The sequence below is a fragment of the Herpailurus yagouaroundi genome, unplaced genomic scaffold (genome assembly GCF_014898765.1).
Source record: "Herpailurus yagouaroundi ecotype Mexico unplaced genomic scaffold, PumYag 164, whole genome shotgun sequence".
NCBI classification, from domain to species: Eukaryota; Metazoa; Chordata; class Mammalia; order Carnivora; family Felidae; genus Herpailurus; species Herpailurus yagouaroundi.
The window spans coordinates 45,763,538-45,779,893 of NW_024412405.1; positions in this window are offsets into that span (position 1 = coordinate 45,763,538).

Genomic DNA, 16,356 nt, shown 5'->3' on the forward strand with positions numbered 1-16,356 from the left:
GTGTATATAAACCACAATTTCTTTATCCATTCATCAGTTGATGGACATTTAGGCTCTTTCCATAATTTGGCTATTGTTGAGAGTGCTGCTATGAACATTGGGGTACAAGTGCCCCTAGGCATCAGTACTCCTGTGTCCCTTGGATAAATTCCTAGCAGTGCTATTGCTGGGTCATAGGGGAGGTCTATTTTTAATTTTCTGAGGAACCTCCACACTGCTTTCCAGAGCGGCTGCACCAATTTGCATTCCCACCAACAGTGCAAGAGGGTTCCCGTTTCTCCACATCCTCGCCAGCATCTAGAGTCTCCTGATTTGTTCATTTTGGCCACTCTGACTGGCTTGAGGTGATATCTGAGTGTGGTTTTGATTTGTATTTCCCTGATAAGGAGCGACGCTGAACATCTTTTCATGTGCCTGTTGGCCATCCGGATGTCTTCTTTAGAGAAGTATCTATTCATGTTTTCTGCCCATTTCTTCACTGGGTTATTTGCTTTTCGGGTGTGGAGTTTGGTGAGCTCTTTATAGATTTTGGATACTAGCCCTTTGTCCGCTATGTCATTTGCAAATATCTTTTCCCATTCCGTTGGTTGCCTTTTAGTTTTGTTGGTTGTTTCCTTTGCTGTGCAGAAGCTTTTTATCTTCATAAGGTCCCAGTAATTCACTTTTGCTTTTAATTCCCTTGCCTTTGGGGATGTGTCGAGTAAGAGATTGCTACGGCTGAGGTCAGAGAGGTCTTTTCCTGCTTTCTCCTCTAAGGTTTTGATGGTTTCCTGTCTCACATTCAGGTCCTTTATCCATTTTGAGTTTATTTTTGTGAATGGTGTGAGAAAGTGGTCTAGTTTCAACCTTCTGCATGTTGCTGTCCAGTTCTCCCAGCACCATTTGTTAAAGAGACTGTCTTTTTTCCATTGGATGTTCTTTCCTGCTTTGTCAAAGATGAGTTGGCCATACGTTTGTGGGTCTAGTTCTGGGGTTTCTATTCTATTCCATTGGTCTATGTGTCTGTTTTTGTGCCAATACCATGCTGTCTTGATGAAGACAGCTTTGTAGTAGAGGCTAAAGTCTGGGATTGTGATGCCTCCTGCTTTGGTCTTCTTCTTCAAAATTACTTTGGCTATTCGGGGCCTTTTGTGGTTCCATATGAATTTTAGGATTGCTTGTTCTAGTTTCGAGAAGAATGCTGGTGCAATTTTGATTGGGATTGCATTGAATGTGTAGATAGCTTTGGGTAGTATTGACATTTTGACAATATTTATTCTTCCAATCCATGAGCAGGGAATGTCTTTCCATTTCTTTAAATCTTCTTCAATTACCTTCATAAGCTTTCTATAGTTTTCAGCATACAGATCCTTTACATCTTTGGTTAGATTTATTCCTAGGTATTTTATGCTTCTTGGTGCAATTGTGAATGGGATCAGTTTCTTTATTTGTCTTTCTGTTGCTTCATTGTTAGTGTATAAGAATGCAACTGATTTCTGTACATTGATTTTGTATCCTGCAACTTTGCTGAATTCATGTATCAGTTCTAGCAGACTTTTGGTGGAGTCTGTCGGATTTTCCATGTATAATATCATGTCATCTGCAAAAAGCGAAAGCTTGACTTCATCTTTGCCAATTTGGATGCCTTTGATTTCCTTTTGTTGTCTGATTGCTGATGCTAGAACTTCCAGCACTATGTTAAACAACAGCGGTGAGAGTGGGCATCCCTGTCGTGTTCCTGATCTCAGGGAAAAAGCTCTCAGTTTTTCCCCGTTGAGGATGATGTTAGCTGTGGGCTTTTCATAAATGGCTTTTATGATCTTTAAGTATGTTCCTTCTATCCCGACTTTCTCAAGGGTTTTTATTAAGAAAGGGTGCTGGATTTTGTCAAAGGCCTTTTCTGCATCGATTGACAGGATCATATGGTTTTTCTCTTTTTTTTTGTTAATGTGATGTATCACGTTGATTGATTTGCGAATGTTGAACCAGCCCTGCATCCCAGGAATGAATCCCACTTGATCATGGTGAACAATTCTTTTTATATGCCGTTGAATTCGATTTGCTAGTATCTTATTGAGAATTTTGGCATCCATATTCATCAGGGATATTGGCCTGTAGTTCTCTTTTTTGACTGGGTCTCTGTCTGGTTTAGGAATCAAAGTAATACTGGCTTCATAGAATGAGTCTGGAAGTTTTCCTTCCCTTTCTATTTCTTGGAATAGCTTGAGAAGGATAGGTATTATCTCTGCTTTAAACGTCTGGTAGAACTCCCCTGGGGAAGCCATCTGGTCCTGGACTCTTATTTGTTGGGAGATTTTTGATAACCGATTCAATTTCTTCGCTGGTGATGGGTCTGTTCAAGCTTTCTATTTCCTCCTGATTGAGTTTTGGAAGAGTGTGGGTGTTCAGGAATTTGTCCATTTCTTCCAGGTTGTCCAATTTGTTGGCATATAATTTTTCATAGTATTCCCTGATAATTGTTTGTATCTCTGAGGGATTGGTTGTAATCATTCCATTTTCATTCATGATTTTATCTATTTGGGTCATCTCCCTTTTCTTTTTGAGAAGCCTGGCTAGAGGTTTGTCAATTTTGTTTATTTTTTCAAAAAACCAACTCTTGGTTTCGTTGATCTGCTCTACAGTTTTTTTAGATTCTATATTGTTTATTTCTGCTCTGATCTTTATTATTTCTCTTCTTCTGCTGGGTTTAGGCTGCCTTTGCTGTTCTGCTTCTATTTCCTTTAGGTGTGCTGTTAGATTTTGTATTTGGGATTTTTCTTGTTTCTTGAGATAGGCCTGGATTGCAATGTATTTTCCTCTCAGGACTGCCTTCGCTGCATCCCAAAGCGTTTGGATTGTTGTATTTTCATTTTCGTTTGTTTCCATATATTTTTTAATTTCTTCTCGAATTGCCTGGTTGACCCACTCATTCGTTAGTAGGGTGTTCTTTAACCACCATGCTTTTGGAGGTTTTCCAGACTTTTTTCTGTGGTTGATTTCAAGCTTCATAGCATTGTGGTCTGAAAGTATGCATGGTATGATTTCAATTCTTGTAAACTTATGAAGGGCTGTTTTGTGACCCAGTATATGATCTATCTTGGAGAATGTTCCATGTGCACTCGAGAAGAAAGTATATTCTGTTGCTTTGGGATGCAGAGTTCTAAATATATCTGTCAAGTCCATCTGATCCAATGTCTCATTCAGGGCCCTTGTTTCTTTATTGACCGTGTGTCTAGATGATCTATCCATTTCTGTAAGTGGGGTGTTAAAGTCCCCTGCAATTACCACATTCTTATCAATAAGGTTGCTTGTGTTTATGAGTAATTGTTTTATATATTTGGGCGCTCCGGTATTCGGCGCATAGACATTTATAATTGTTAGCTCTTCCTGATGGATAGACCCTGTCACTATTATATAATGTCCTTCTTCATCTCTTGTTACAGCCTTTAATTTAAAGTCTAGTTTGTCTGATATAAGTATGGCTACTCCAGCTTTCTTTTGGCTTCCAGTAGCATGATAAATAGTTCTCCATCCCCTCACTCTCAATCTAAAGGTGTCCTCAGGTCTAAAATGAGTCTCTTGTAGACAGCAAATAGATGGGTCTTGTTGTTTTATCCATTCTGATACCCTATGTCTTTTGGTTGGCGCATTTAATCCATTTACATTCAGTGTTATTATAGAAAGATATGGGTTTAGAGTCATTGTGATGTCTGTATGTTTTATGCTTGTAGTGATGTCTCTGGTACTTTGTCTCACAGGGTCCCCCTTAGGATCTCTTGGAGGGCTGGTTTAGTGGTGACAAATTCCTTCCGTTTTTGTTTGTTTGGGAAGACCTTTATCTCTCCTTCTATTCTAAATGACAGGCTTGCTGGATAAAGGATTCTCGGCTGCATATTCTTTCTGTCTAGCAAACTGAAAATCTCGTGCCAACTCTTTCTGGCCTGCCAAGTTTCAAAAGAGAGATCAGTCACTAGTCTTATGGGTCTCCCTTTATATGTGAGGGCACGTTTACCCCTTGCTGCTTTCAGAATTTTCTCTTTATCCTTGTATTTTGCCAGTTTCACTATGATATGTCGTGCAGAAGATCGATTCAAGTTACGTCTGAAGGGAGTTCTCTGTGCCTCTTGGATTTCAATGCCTTTTTCCTTCCCCACTTCAGGGAAGTTCTCAGCTATTATTTCTTCAAGTACCCCTTCAGCACCTTTCCCTCTCTCTTCCTCCTCTGGGATACCAATGATGCGTATATTATTTCTTTTTAGTGTATCACTTAGTTCTCTAATTTTCCCCTCATACTCCTGGATTTTTTTATCTCTCTTTTTCTCAGCTTCCTCTTTTTCCATAACTTTATCTTCTAGTTCACCTATTCTCTCCTCTGCCTCTTCAATCTGAGCTGTGGTGGTTTCCATTTTGTTATGCATTTCATTTAAAGCGTTTTTCAGCTCCTCGTGACTGTTCCTTAGTCCCTTGATCTCTGTAGCAAGAGATTCTCTGCTGTCAGCTATACTGTTTTCAAGCCCAGCGATTAATTTTATGACTATTATTCTAAAATCACTTTCTGTTATATTATTTAAATCCTTTTTGATCAGCTCATTAGCTGTTGTTATTTCCTGGAGATTCTTCTGAGGGGAATTCTTCCGCTTGGTCATTTTGGATAGTCCCTGGCGTGGTGAGGCCCTGCAGGGCACTTCCCCTGTGCTGTGGTGTATAACTGGAGTTGGTGGGCGGAGCCGCAGTCAGACCTGATGTCTGCCCCCAGCCCACCGCTGGGGCCACAGTCAGACTGTTGCGTGCCTTCTCTTCCCCTCTCCTAGGGGCGGGATTCACTGTGGGGTGGGGTGGCCCGTCTGGGCTACTTGCACACTGCCAGGCTTGTGATGCTGGGGATCTGGCGTCTTAGCTGGGGTGGGTAGGCAAGGTGCACAGGGGCAGGAGGGGCAGGCTTAGCTTGCTTCTCCTTAGGTGATCCACTTCAGGAGGGGCCCTGTGGCAGCAGGAGGGAGTCAGATCCGCTGCTGGAGGTTTGGCTCCGCAGAAGCGCAGAGTTGGGTGTTTGCTCGGAGCGAGCAAGTTCCCTGGCAGGAACTGGTTCTCTTTGGGATTTTGGCTGGGGGATGGGCGGGGAAGATGGCGCTGGCGAGCGCCTTTGTTCCCCACCAAACTGAGCTCTGTCGCCCGGGGGCTCAGCGGCTCTCCTTCCCTTTGTCCTCCAGCCTTCCCGCTTTCTGAGCAGAGCTGTTAACTTATGACCTCCCAGCTGCTAATTCGCGCTTGCTGTCGGAACACAGTCCGTCAGGCCCCTCCGCTTTTTGCAAGCCAGACTCGGGGGCTCTGCTTGGCCGGCGAGCCGCCCCTCCGCCCCGGCTCCCTCCCGCCAGTCTGTGGAGCGCGCACCGCCTCGTTGCCCTTCCTACCCTCTTCCGTGGGCCTCTCGTCTGCGCTTGGCTCCGGCGACTCTGTTCTGCTAATCCTCTAGTGGTTTTCTGGGTTATTTAGGCAGGTGTAGGTGGAATCTAAGTGATCAGCAGGACACGCGGTGAGCCCAGCGTCCTCCTACGCCGCCATCTTTCTCTCCCCTCTCCCCGTACATTAGTTTCTAAACTGCAGACTGAGACTCATTTGCTCAAAAGCCCACTGGTGCCAAACTTAAATTTGTACAAATCCAATTACGTTAACAACAGCCCAAACAAGAAGATTCTTAGCCATGGATAGCCTACCTGCTTTGCACAAACCATGAATCCTCAGCCCTCATCTGCTAGCTATTGCTAACTTCTGGGGCCATAAAGGCCCCAAGCCACTGCTGTCCTTGAAAGCTCTCTGACCCAGAACCTCCTTGCTTTGCTGTTGAGCTATATCACAGAGACATGGAAGCTCCCTCTAGGATCCCCAGCAACCTCTGGACAGATTCCTGCTGTGAGGGGCCTTCCCTGCATATAAACCTGTCAAACCACCTCCCAGTAATTGAGCATACTATGGCCACCTGCTGGCTGCATTTTCCCCCTTGATCAGCCCCCAAATCTATCAAGTCCCTTACTCTCTGTGTGTGTATAAAGTTATATGTAATACTTCTATATAATTTTACTTGAATATATGTGAATGTAAATTAATAACATATTTTTGTATATAGCAGTTTGAATACCAATATATTTGTAAAGAAAATGTATAGTGTAAACTTCGGCACCATCAGCTGTCTTCACTAAGAAATCAATGATAACCCTTAATTTCTGTTCTTTTCTTTCACAGATTCTCCATTTGCTTTCTGATGATTTCTTTTTAACATAGGATATGTGAAATAATAATGATTCATTTTCCAGAATTATTTTTATAGAACTACAGCTGGAGAATATGTCATTGCCTACGTCCTTGCTTAAGGCATCATGTAGGTAACATTGGTTTCTAAAGGAGGATTTCTTTTCTTCCATTATCCTCAGGAAAAATATTTACTGAACAATTTATTAGAGAATAGGAATGACCCTGGAGTGCTGTAGCTTTTCATTCATTTCTCTATCTGAGCACTGGCATTCATGTTTGGTTTTCTGGCTATATTCCATTTGCCATTATCAATGTTCTCTGGTAGGCAGATTATGTTTTGTGTATGATGGTAAATAGGGGAACATTTTATTCTGCTTCCTCTGACAGAATAAAGAACTTCTTTATAAAGGTCCCCGAAAAAAAATGGACCCTGCATTGAAGTTAGGACATTTCATCAGAGTGAAATTATCCCCAGCAATATTTTTCCATTTATATACATAAGATCTAGTACATTTTTTAAATGTATATAAGTAAATAATTGCAACATATACTATAAAAATATATTAAGGCCATTATTTTTAAAATAGTAAACCCCATAAAATGTATTTTTATACTGTTTTTTTCTACTTTATTACCTCTCACATATTTAAATATTTCTAGCAATAGGGGCGCCTGGGTGGCTTGGTCGGTTGAGCGTCTGACTTCGGCTCAGGTCATGATCTCACGGTCCATGGGTTCGAGGCCCGCATCGGGCTCTGTGCTGACAGCTCAGAGCCTGGAGCCTGTTTCAGATTCTTTGTCTCCCTCTCTCTCTGCCCCTCCCCTGTTCATGCTCTGTCTCTCTCTGTCTCAAAAACAAATAAACTTTAAAATAAATAAATACATAAATACATAAATACATAAATAAATAAATATTTCTAGCAATATATATGAAGAATGAAGTATAATCCTACTTCAGATAATTATCCAAAAACCCAGTATCAATACTTGGTTATTAGGAAAAAAAAAAAAAAAAAAAAAAAAAAATCAACACTACTTAAATTACTACTCATTTACTTACTTTGTTAGGAAAATCACCAGTAAAAGACAGTTACTGTCTAACCACATTTAAAAAAAAATTAACAATTTACTCTGGATCTGTGATGGCTCAGTTAATGGGAAAATAAGGCAGATGAGTTGTTGCTGTTTTTGTTTTTTCTTTGCCTTTGCAAAACAAAAATCAAACAAAATGTCCAGGTCATTTCAATTAGTGTGGATGGATAAAAAGAGCTTCTGGGAACAGTGGAGGGACAGAAGATGTCCCACATAAGATGATATTTCATCACAGATGTAAGTGATAAAAAGGGCAGAGTCATGCAAAGTTTTGGGGAAATAGCATTCTAGGCAAACCACCCCCTACTACAGTGACTGTTTCTCACATAAAAACTCCCAAGATTTGTGGTCTGGGCCTTCCCGTGTGGCTCTGTCATCCTCAGACTCCTAAGATTGTCCCAGCCCTCAGCATTTCATGGCAAGTATAAAGAGTAAAAGGGAACACAGGACAGAAATCTTTATGGAGATGACATGAAAGTGATATATATTATCTCTGCTCACATTACACTGGCCTGAATTTGGTCACAATTCAATAAAGAGGCTGAGAATATAGTCTGCAGCTGCCAGGCCTGTTGCAGCCACAATTCAGGTGGTTATATCACAGAAAGAAAGAAGGGAAGGATGGATGCTGAGATTCTGTTATCAGTCTTTGCATGGGCTCCAAGGTGAATACAAACTTCCATTTTTATGAAATATGAAAAAGGCCAGAGTAGTTCTGAAACACAGCTAGCCTGGAAGGAAAGAGATGAAGTTGGTGAGGCAGACAGTGTGTGGATAATTTAGGCCACATAAACTGTGATAAGAAATGTAAATTTTACTCAAAGGTGATGGTCAAGTAATTGAAGTGTTAGGCATGAGAGTGAGAGATATCATTAATCATGAAAACAAATTATCAAATTGGCTCAATTATAACAAAGAGATTCTTGGTGGAAATGAGTGGATAGACGCAGAGCAATTAGAATCTTTAGCCAGACTTGCAAAATAAAGATGATGATGGCAGTTGTAAGAACTGGTAAAATTTGGTTACATTTGGGAGACGGGGCTTACAATACTTCCCAATGAATTTTATGCAGAGAATGAAGGAAAGACGAGGAGTCAAGGATGACATCACTGACTTTGGTACATAGTGATAACACTTACTGAGATGGAGAATACTGTCAATGAAAGTTTTATTGAAGCACAAGGAAGCCCTATGTTATCTTTTGAGTATTTTGAGTTTAAAATATCTATGGGGTACCTGGGGGGCTCAATAGGTTAAGTATCTGACTCTTGGTTTCGGTTCAGGTCATGATATCACAGTTTGTGAGATGGAGCCCCACATGGGCTCTGCGCTGACAGCACTGAGCCTGCTTGGGATTGTCTGTCCCTCTCTCTGCCCCTCCTCTGTCTGTCTGTCTCTCAAAATAAACTTTAAAAACATTAAACAAAAATAAGTAAAATAAATAAAATATCTATATCCAAGAAGAACTGTCAATAAACAGTTGGATATAGGAGCAGGTAGGATGTTATTTTGCAAAGAAATTGGAAGATTATATAAAAACAGAGAGAAATAGAAGAAAGATGAGGGTTGAGGACAGAACCCAGGGGTTTGTCAAAATTAGCAATTAGTCAAGTAAGGAAAAGTCATCAAGAGAGACAAAGAGGGACGGACTGGACTGCCAGTCAGCAGGAACGAATGCCAGAAAATTTTGGTGCTATGGAAAATGAAAAATGTTGAGATGGTGTTAACACCACGGTTAGGATCAAAACCACTACTAATCTCTGAAAAACCAAAGAAGATTGGGAAGTTATCAGAAGCCAAGCGTTTTAGGTCAGATTCCCTGGAACAGACACTGAGATGTGTATGCAGAGTTGGTTGCTTGTTTGGTAGTGTTCTCCTAGGAATAACACCTATGAGGGAATCAACGGAGAAGGCAGTTGGACTTCGTAAGGCATTAGACGCCTCAAACAAACCCACAGAAAACTCTGAAACTAGGAGGATCTTCAGAGTTGCCTCAGTTGAGACACTGGGCCATCCTTTCTTGCCCTCAGCAAATATTAATGGGATATTTGTCAAGGCTGCTTCCAGGCATACACTTGGGCAAGGCAGGTTCCTTCAGACTAGAGAAATCCCTAGGAAGGGACTCAGCTGCGGATCTATCAGAAGCCCACATATCCAGTAGATGGTGGAATGAGTTTCTTTGTTCTGAAGGAGAAATGGGAGGTGGTTTTAGAGTCAAAGATGGGCTACTCAAGTCACCCTTTAAGGAAGAAATTGTTGTTTCAGTTGCTGGGAGTGCTTTCAGAAGACAGCTTCAGCTTTCAGCCTCTGTCTGGGTTAACTCCACTTCAGGAAGTTGTGTTACCTTAACACATACCATCCCAGGTGTACCTGTATCCAATAATTGGATGTGGTCAGTGTATGAAGGTAGTCTTTCTAGCAGAAGATGGAAAATCTCAGATGGGCTATTTTAGCTTCAGCTGATAGTGCAGTGAGCAGAGGCCACCTGGACTGCATTCAAACTTCACCTTTTCCTCTGCCCAATCTGGCTTCTTTCTCCTTTCCTCCATGTGTGTTGATCCTGAGGTCTCACATTAAAAGATATCCTGTACTCTAATTTCTGTATCAGAATCTGCTTCCCAGAAAAGCTACAGATGGGAGCATAGGCAATAAGACGGTACTTTGGAATGGAATCACTCCATCTTTGAGAACCAACAGAGACTCCATTATTGATGTTGATGAAGCACAGACAGCCACTAACAGAAAGCAGCGGTACAAGTGTTAAAACTTTTAAAGGTGGGGGCACCTGGGTGGCTCAGTCACTTAGACATCCAACTTTGGCTCAGGTCATGATCTCACAGTTTTGTGGGTTCGAGCCCCACATCGGGCTCTGTGCTGACAGCTCAGAGCCTGGAGCCTGCTTCAGAATCTGTTTCTTCCTCTCTCTCTCTCTCTCTCTCTCTCTCTCTCTCTCTGCCCCTCCCCCACTCATGCACTGTCTCAAAATTAAAAAAAAACATTAAAAATTTTTTAAAATAAAAGTAAATAAAAACTTTTAAAGGGGATCAGTTGGAATGTCTTACTATTCTGGTGGAGGGCGATGTACAAATTGGTGCAACATATAAAGTATCTGGAAATTATGAATTAAAGCATATGCACACTGGGGTGGACAGACTCTTAGAGCGCCATCATTTATCTTCGCATCCTATTGTTCATGCTTTTGTGTTACCCTCTCTCCCCTTGTGTGTAAGTGGGACATGTCACTTGTGTGCAAGTGGGACCTGTCGCTTGCTTCTGATCAATAGACTATGGCAAAAGTGAAAAAATATATGATTACATGTACATAATAAAATGATTGTTACATAAGAGTATAGCTCCCATCTGGCTCGTGCTTTTTCTCTATTTTTTGCCATGAAGAAGCAAGTGGTATATTGAGGAAGTTCATATGGCAGAGCCTGCTGAGGACCTCTAGTTGCTGAGGGCATCCTCTAGCCATGAGACAGTACACACATCTGAAGTGAAGCTCTCAGTATTACATCTACAAGGAAAGGAATGCTGCTCCCAACCACACAACCAGGAAAACAGCTCCAACCCTAGGCAAGCCTCCAGATGAGACTGCAGTCTCGGACTACCTTAAGCAGAGGATTCAGCTGCCATGCCTGGGTTCCTGACTCACACCAACTATATAACAGAGTGAATATTTGCCATCTTAGCTACTTGGAAGCTTGTGGCAATACTGTCGCACAGTAATAGAAAAATTAAAGACACAGACAAAGGATGCAGCAGGCGACTGCTAAACTAGACTGACACGCTAGGGAAAGATAATGCCAGTCTGAGAGAGATTAACTGGCAATTGAAAGCCTGCTGTGAAAGCCAAATTGTCTCACTGACAGCACACAAAGAGCCTGTCTTCAGGAGGAAGGCAGAGAAAACGCAGCGTCAGAGCAAAGAGCTCCGCATCAGGAAAGCTGAGCTCCGAAACACTTAGCCCCTAAGCAAAGCAGATACAGTGCACCAAAGTCAGAGCTCTGGTTTGGAAAGAACAGGACTCTGACCTATGGGGGGAGATATCAGAGTTCATGACCCAAAATTCTTGAGTTCTGAACCCGCAAATAAGGCTATCACTCCCTGAAAAGAACAAACACCCCTCCTTCACTTGAATGTAAGCTAAATGATTTAGAGCACTGTCCCTCGAAGATTTGGCACCTGGCAATAACCTTAGAGGGTAACCCAAACTTGCTGCTCTGACGGTTCCATGAAACATAGAGAAAAGGATGGTCCCCAAGCTAGGGCGGGTCAACGTGTCAGAAATTCTGTGGTGGCCAATAATTATGGGATTAAAGCACAGAAAAAAGTGGACATGTTGGAATGAATATGATAATTAAGATCAAAACGTCAGCAGATGATTACATTCCAAGAAAGGTCCAGAAGATACCTCATGTCCAACAGCCATAAATGACAGGTGGCAAGAGAAGCACCAGCACCAGGAATAAGTTCAGTGGTTGCTCTGCGTGCCAGAATTGGGCACAATCACCAAGTGAGGAGGTTCAAGTGAATACTGGCATCACAGTGTGCTGCCTTGTCTCCAGAATTTGGTCACTCAAATTCCGTGTGGCTTCATTAACGTGTAGTGACTCTAAACTTCTGTTTGTTGTTGTTGCTTGATTCTATCCAGCAGTTATACGTTTCTCAGTTGGAGGGTTAGTCTGATACGACGCTATGGTACAGTCAGTAAAAAGAGTTCTTGACTGATTGATCTCATTTTGAGCCTTTCATTTTACAGCGGAAATAACAACCTTATTTAACGAAGTGCGAGGTTAACTCTAACATCATTCTCTTCCAATTCATATGTTGTTATTTTCTGTTATTAGTTTTATGCCATAAATTATAATTATTTGCTTTAGTTAATATTTGTTTAGCCTTTCTGACCTTCTTTTCTGCATTTTCTCCTTTCTTCTCTTTTTAAGTGATTTTTTTCATTTTTTTAAGAGAGAGAGAGACAGAGTGTGAGCAGGGGAGGGGCAAAGAGAGGGAGACAGAGAATCTGAAGCAGGCTCCAGGCTCTGAGCTTTGAGCGCAGAGCGGATGCGAGGCTCAAACCCACGAACCATGAGATCATGATCTGAGCTGAAGGTGGACACAACCAATTGAGCCACCCAGGCGCCCCTTTTCCTTTCTTCTTGAAGTGAACATTTGTAATCACAAGTTTATTCTCAATATGCGCTTATTTGAAAATATCAGTAGTCAGTGTTATTCTTAAAAAAAAAAAAAAAGAGTTTCAGTAGTGATTTTACATTGTTCTTTTCCCACCATTGCAACATATTATTTCCAAGTCTTCTGGTTTCTATTTTCTTTTGAGAAGTTCTTTGTCAGTACTTGTCAGTCCAGTTATTACCCCATGTTCGGCATCTACATTGTTTTCTTTGATGCTTTGGTGTACTCCTCTTTGTCTTTGTTTTTCTACAGTTTTGCTCAAGGTTTTTGGATGTGTCTCTCCCTCAACTGTATCTCTCTTTCCTGTATTGTTTTCTAATTTAGACGATTTCTGTTGTTCATCAACCTTGGAGTATTTTTAGGTGTGACATTTTTACATTTCCCTTTGCCTGCCCATCATCCTCTTCCCCATTCTTTCCTTCTGGTTCTGCAGCTAGAATTTACTCCATTCTTGTTGTTTCCGCATTTTTCATATTTTTCATCTCTCTTCTCTCTGCGTATTAATCTGCTTATTTTTGGTTAACTCTAAATTTCAGTTCGTTCAATCTCTCTTTATCTGTATTTGGTATATTTAATTGTATACAGTTTTTAATCTTCATTTTTTACTATTTTGAGCATTATGCAGTTTTTAATTTAAAATTTTAGGTTTTAATTTCTAGAAACTATAGTTATTACTTTCAACAATATGCTTACTAGTTTTTGATATATAATCTCTTTTGTTCCTTTAATTATGTTCCTTTGATGTTACATCTGATAATTCCAATACTTGCAGCCTTTGTGAAACTCTTCAGTCTGTTTTTTTCTGCAGAATTTTGCTCGTCAAAGCTGATTCTTTTATATGTGTTTTATCAATTTTGATTTTGAACTCATGTTCCTCAGAACTTTGTGGGGGATACTATGAGGGATTCATTATTTAAAAAAAATATTTTAATGCTTATTTATTTATTTTTTGAGAAGGAGAGGGTAAACGAGGAGGGGAGGGTCAGAGAGAGAGGAAGACAGATAATTTCAAGCAGGCTACATGCTGATAACACAGAGCTCAATGCAGGGCTCAAACTCATGAACAATGAGACCAAGACCTGAGCCAATACCAGGGGTCAGACGTTTAACTGACTGAGCCACCAGATGCCCCTTGTGTTGCTTTTTATTGATTCAGTGTCCACTTCATTGCTATAAAGCTGTGACTGTTTTCTGAGATTCTGACAAAGTTTGTTCTGGCCGTTTCTGCCAGTTTTTCAATGTTACTTTTCAGTGTTACTACATAAGAGTTTGGAGCTTCCTAATACACCGTTTTGTAGACTTTGACAGTTTGTGTTCAAATGTACTGAACACAAATTGTTGATTATTTGCCAAAATCAATTAAAAATATCAGGGTCAACTGTTTTTTTTTTTTTTCATCTGCTATAGCAATGTTCTCACCACTTTTATAGACTCCACTAATTGATCACTCGCTGTTTTTCTAACAGCTTTTCTACTGCTTTTCTAGCACCTGTCAATAGCTCAGCCCCAAAGTCAATTCCACATGGTGTAGGTTTTTCTTATGGTAGCGTCCTAATTATGATACCGCTTTTTTTGTCAGTTAGCATTTGCTGCATAACAACAATAACAAAATCTCTATATTTAGTGGCTTAAGAGAAGAAGCAATGGGGCGCCTGGATGGCTCAGTTGGTTAAGCGTCCAACTTCGGCTCAGGTCATGATCTCGCGGTCTGTGAGTTCAAGCCCCGCATCAGGCTCTGTGCTGACTGCTCAGAGCCTGGAACCTGTTTCAGATTCTGTGTCTCCCTCTCTCTGACCCTCCCCCATTCATGCTCTGTCTCTCTCTGTCTCAAAAATAAATTTAAAAAGTTAAAAAAATAAAAAAAAATAAAAAAGAAGCATTTACTTAGTCACAACGTTGTAGGATGGCAGTTTGTGTTGGACAGTTCACCTGTTCCCTCAGCTGGGCTCCCTCCTGTGTTGGCAGTCAGTTGCTCAGTAGGCTTATGATGGTCTCAATAGGGAGAAAGTGTATCAGTCCTTCATCCTTTCTTAGAATGTCACCGTCTTTCCTGGGCTCAATCACATGGTTACTGTGTTCCAGGAGAACAAGAGTAGAAGCTGTAAAGCTACTTTCATTCTGGGCTTATAACTCATGCACTGGTTTCTATTTCATTCTATCAATTAATGATGAGACTAGATTTGAGGAATGGATAAATTGACTACCTCTTGATGAGATGCACAATTGGAAGCCTATTAGAAATATACCAAATCTATGTGGACTTTCTTCTCTTTCCTTAGTTTCTCTACCTTTGGTAGCTATCATTACTTCATTTACAATTTTAGAGTTATTTATTATTTTCTCTGTTGGTAATTAGCATGGTACCTTCTTCACTATAGTTCTAATTTTGTTTTTTCTAGGAATTTTTTAATTATCCTGATTAGAGAATTAGCCCTGATGGTAATTTTGAGAGAAAGCACAGACTAACACAAGAGATACATGCTCATATCCTCAATATTTTGTAAATTTTAACTAATCTAATAGGACTATTAATAGATGCTATCTAAATTTAAAAAAAATCTATACACCCTTAAAATATTGAAAACCACAATTACATTGATCATGCTTTTCTGTCAAAATTTCTTTTGCTCCATTATTTTGAATAATAATCTCATCATTGCCACGTGTCTAGATGGCTCAGTTGGTAAGTGTCTGACTCTTGGTAACAGTTCAGGTCATGAACGTGGGGTCATGATATCAAGACCTGCATCAGGCTCTGCTCTGAGCATGGAGTAAGCTTGGATTCTCTCTCTCCCTCTCTTTCTGCCCCTCTTCTGCTCACACACATGCACAGGCTATCTCTCAAAATAAATGAATGAATGAATGAATGAATGAGTGAATGAATGAATGAATAAATAAAATGTTTTTAAAAGAATCTCTTCATTGCATTCCAATCTTTTCTCTCTCTCTTTTTTTTTTTTACATGTATTAGCAAATCACCTTCTTCTGTAGCTGGGATTATTTGGTTTAGTAATCATCACTAAAATTATTCATGAAATTATAAATAATATGTGCACTTGTGCTCATGCATGTGTGCACATTAGGTTGCTTTCATAAAGGACTAAAGTAATTGAATGCAATAACTAATTGTATCAACAGTTTCTGAAGCTTTGGCAACAGCATAAAATTACTATTTACAACATTTTATACGCGAGATAATTTTTCAAACAACGCCATTTTCTCAAAATGCCAGCTATATGAACATAGAAAATATTCATGAATGCCAGTGTATACACCATGCTTTGTTGACACCCAAAAGGGTTTGAATAAAGCTTTTAGGGAAAAAAAATATTGAGGCTGTATTATTAGCTACCCTTTTGTCCTTATTCACTGCATTAGTGTTAGCACATACTTTTTTTTTATCATTTATAATGCAAATTAAAAAAAAATAAGGTCTGAAAACCAGTTCCTATACCGTCAAATCCTACCCAAAAAGTAAATGTTAGAATATTTTACTGGTTGAATTGTTTGTGTGAATTCAGTTATGTTGAATTGACTCTAAATGTTATAAGAATCTAAAGAGCAAAATACTAATCAAAATAAATTGCTAATTCTTTTCTAATTTGTAAATTTATTTCTCACAGAATAAGTGCACCTAATTTAGTTAACATACAGTGGAAATCCATATATAAAAAAAAAGTTGGTCTTAGGTTCAGAAACATATAACAAGTATGTGGGTTGAATAGTTTAGTTTTCTTCAGAAATGACAAATATAAAACCTAATATAAAATAAAGCCTGATAATTGACTTTTTCATGAAATAATTACATTGAAAATATGGACAAGTAATATAGAAAACTGAAG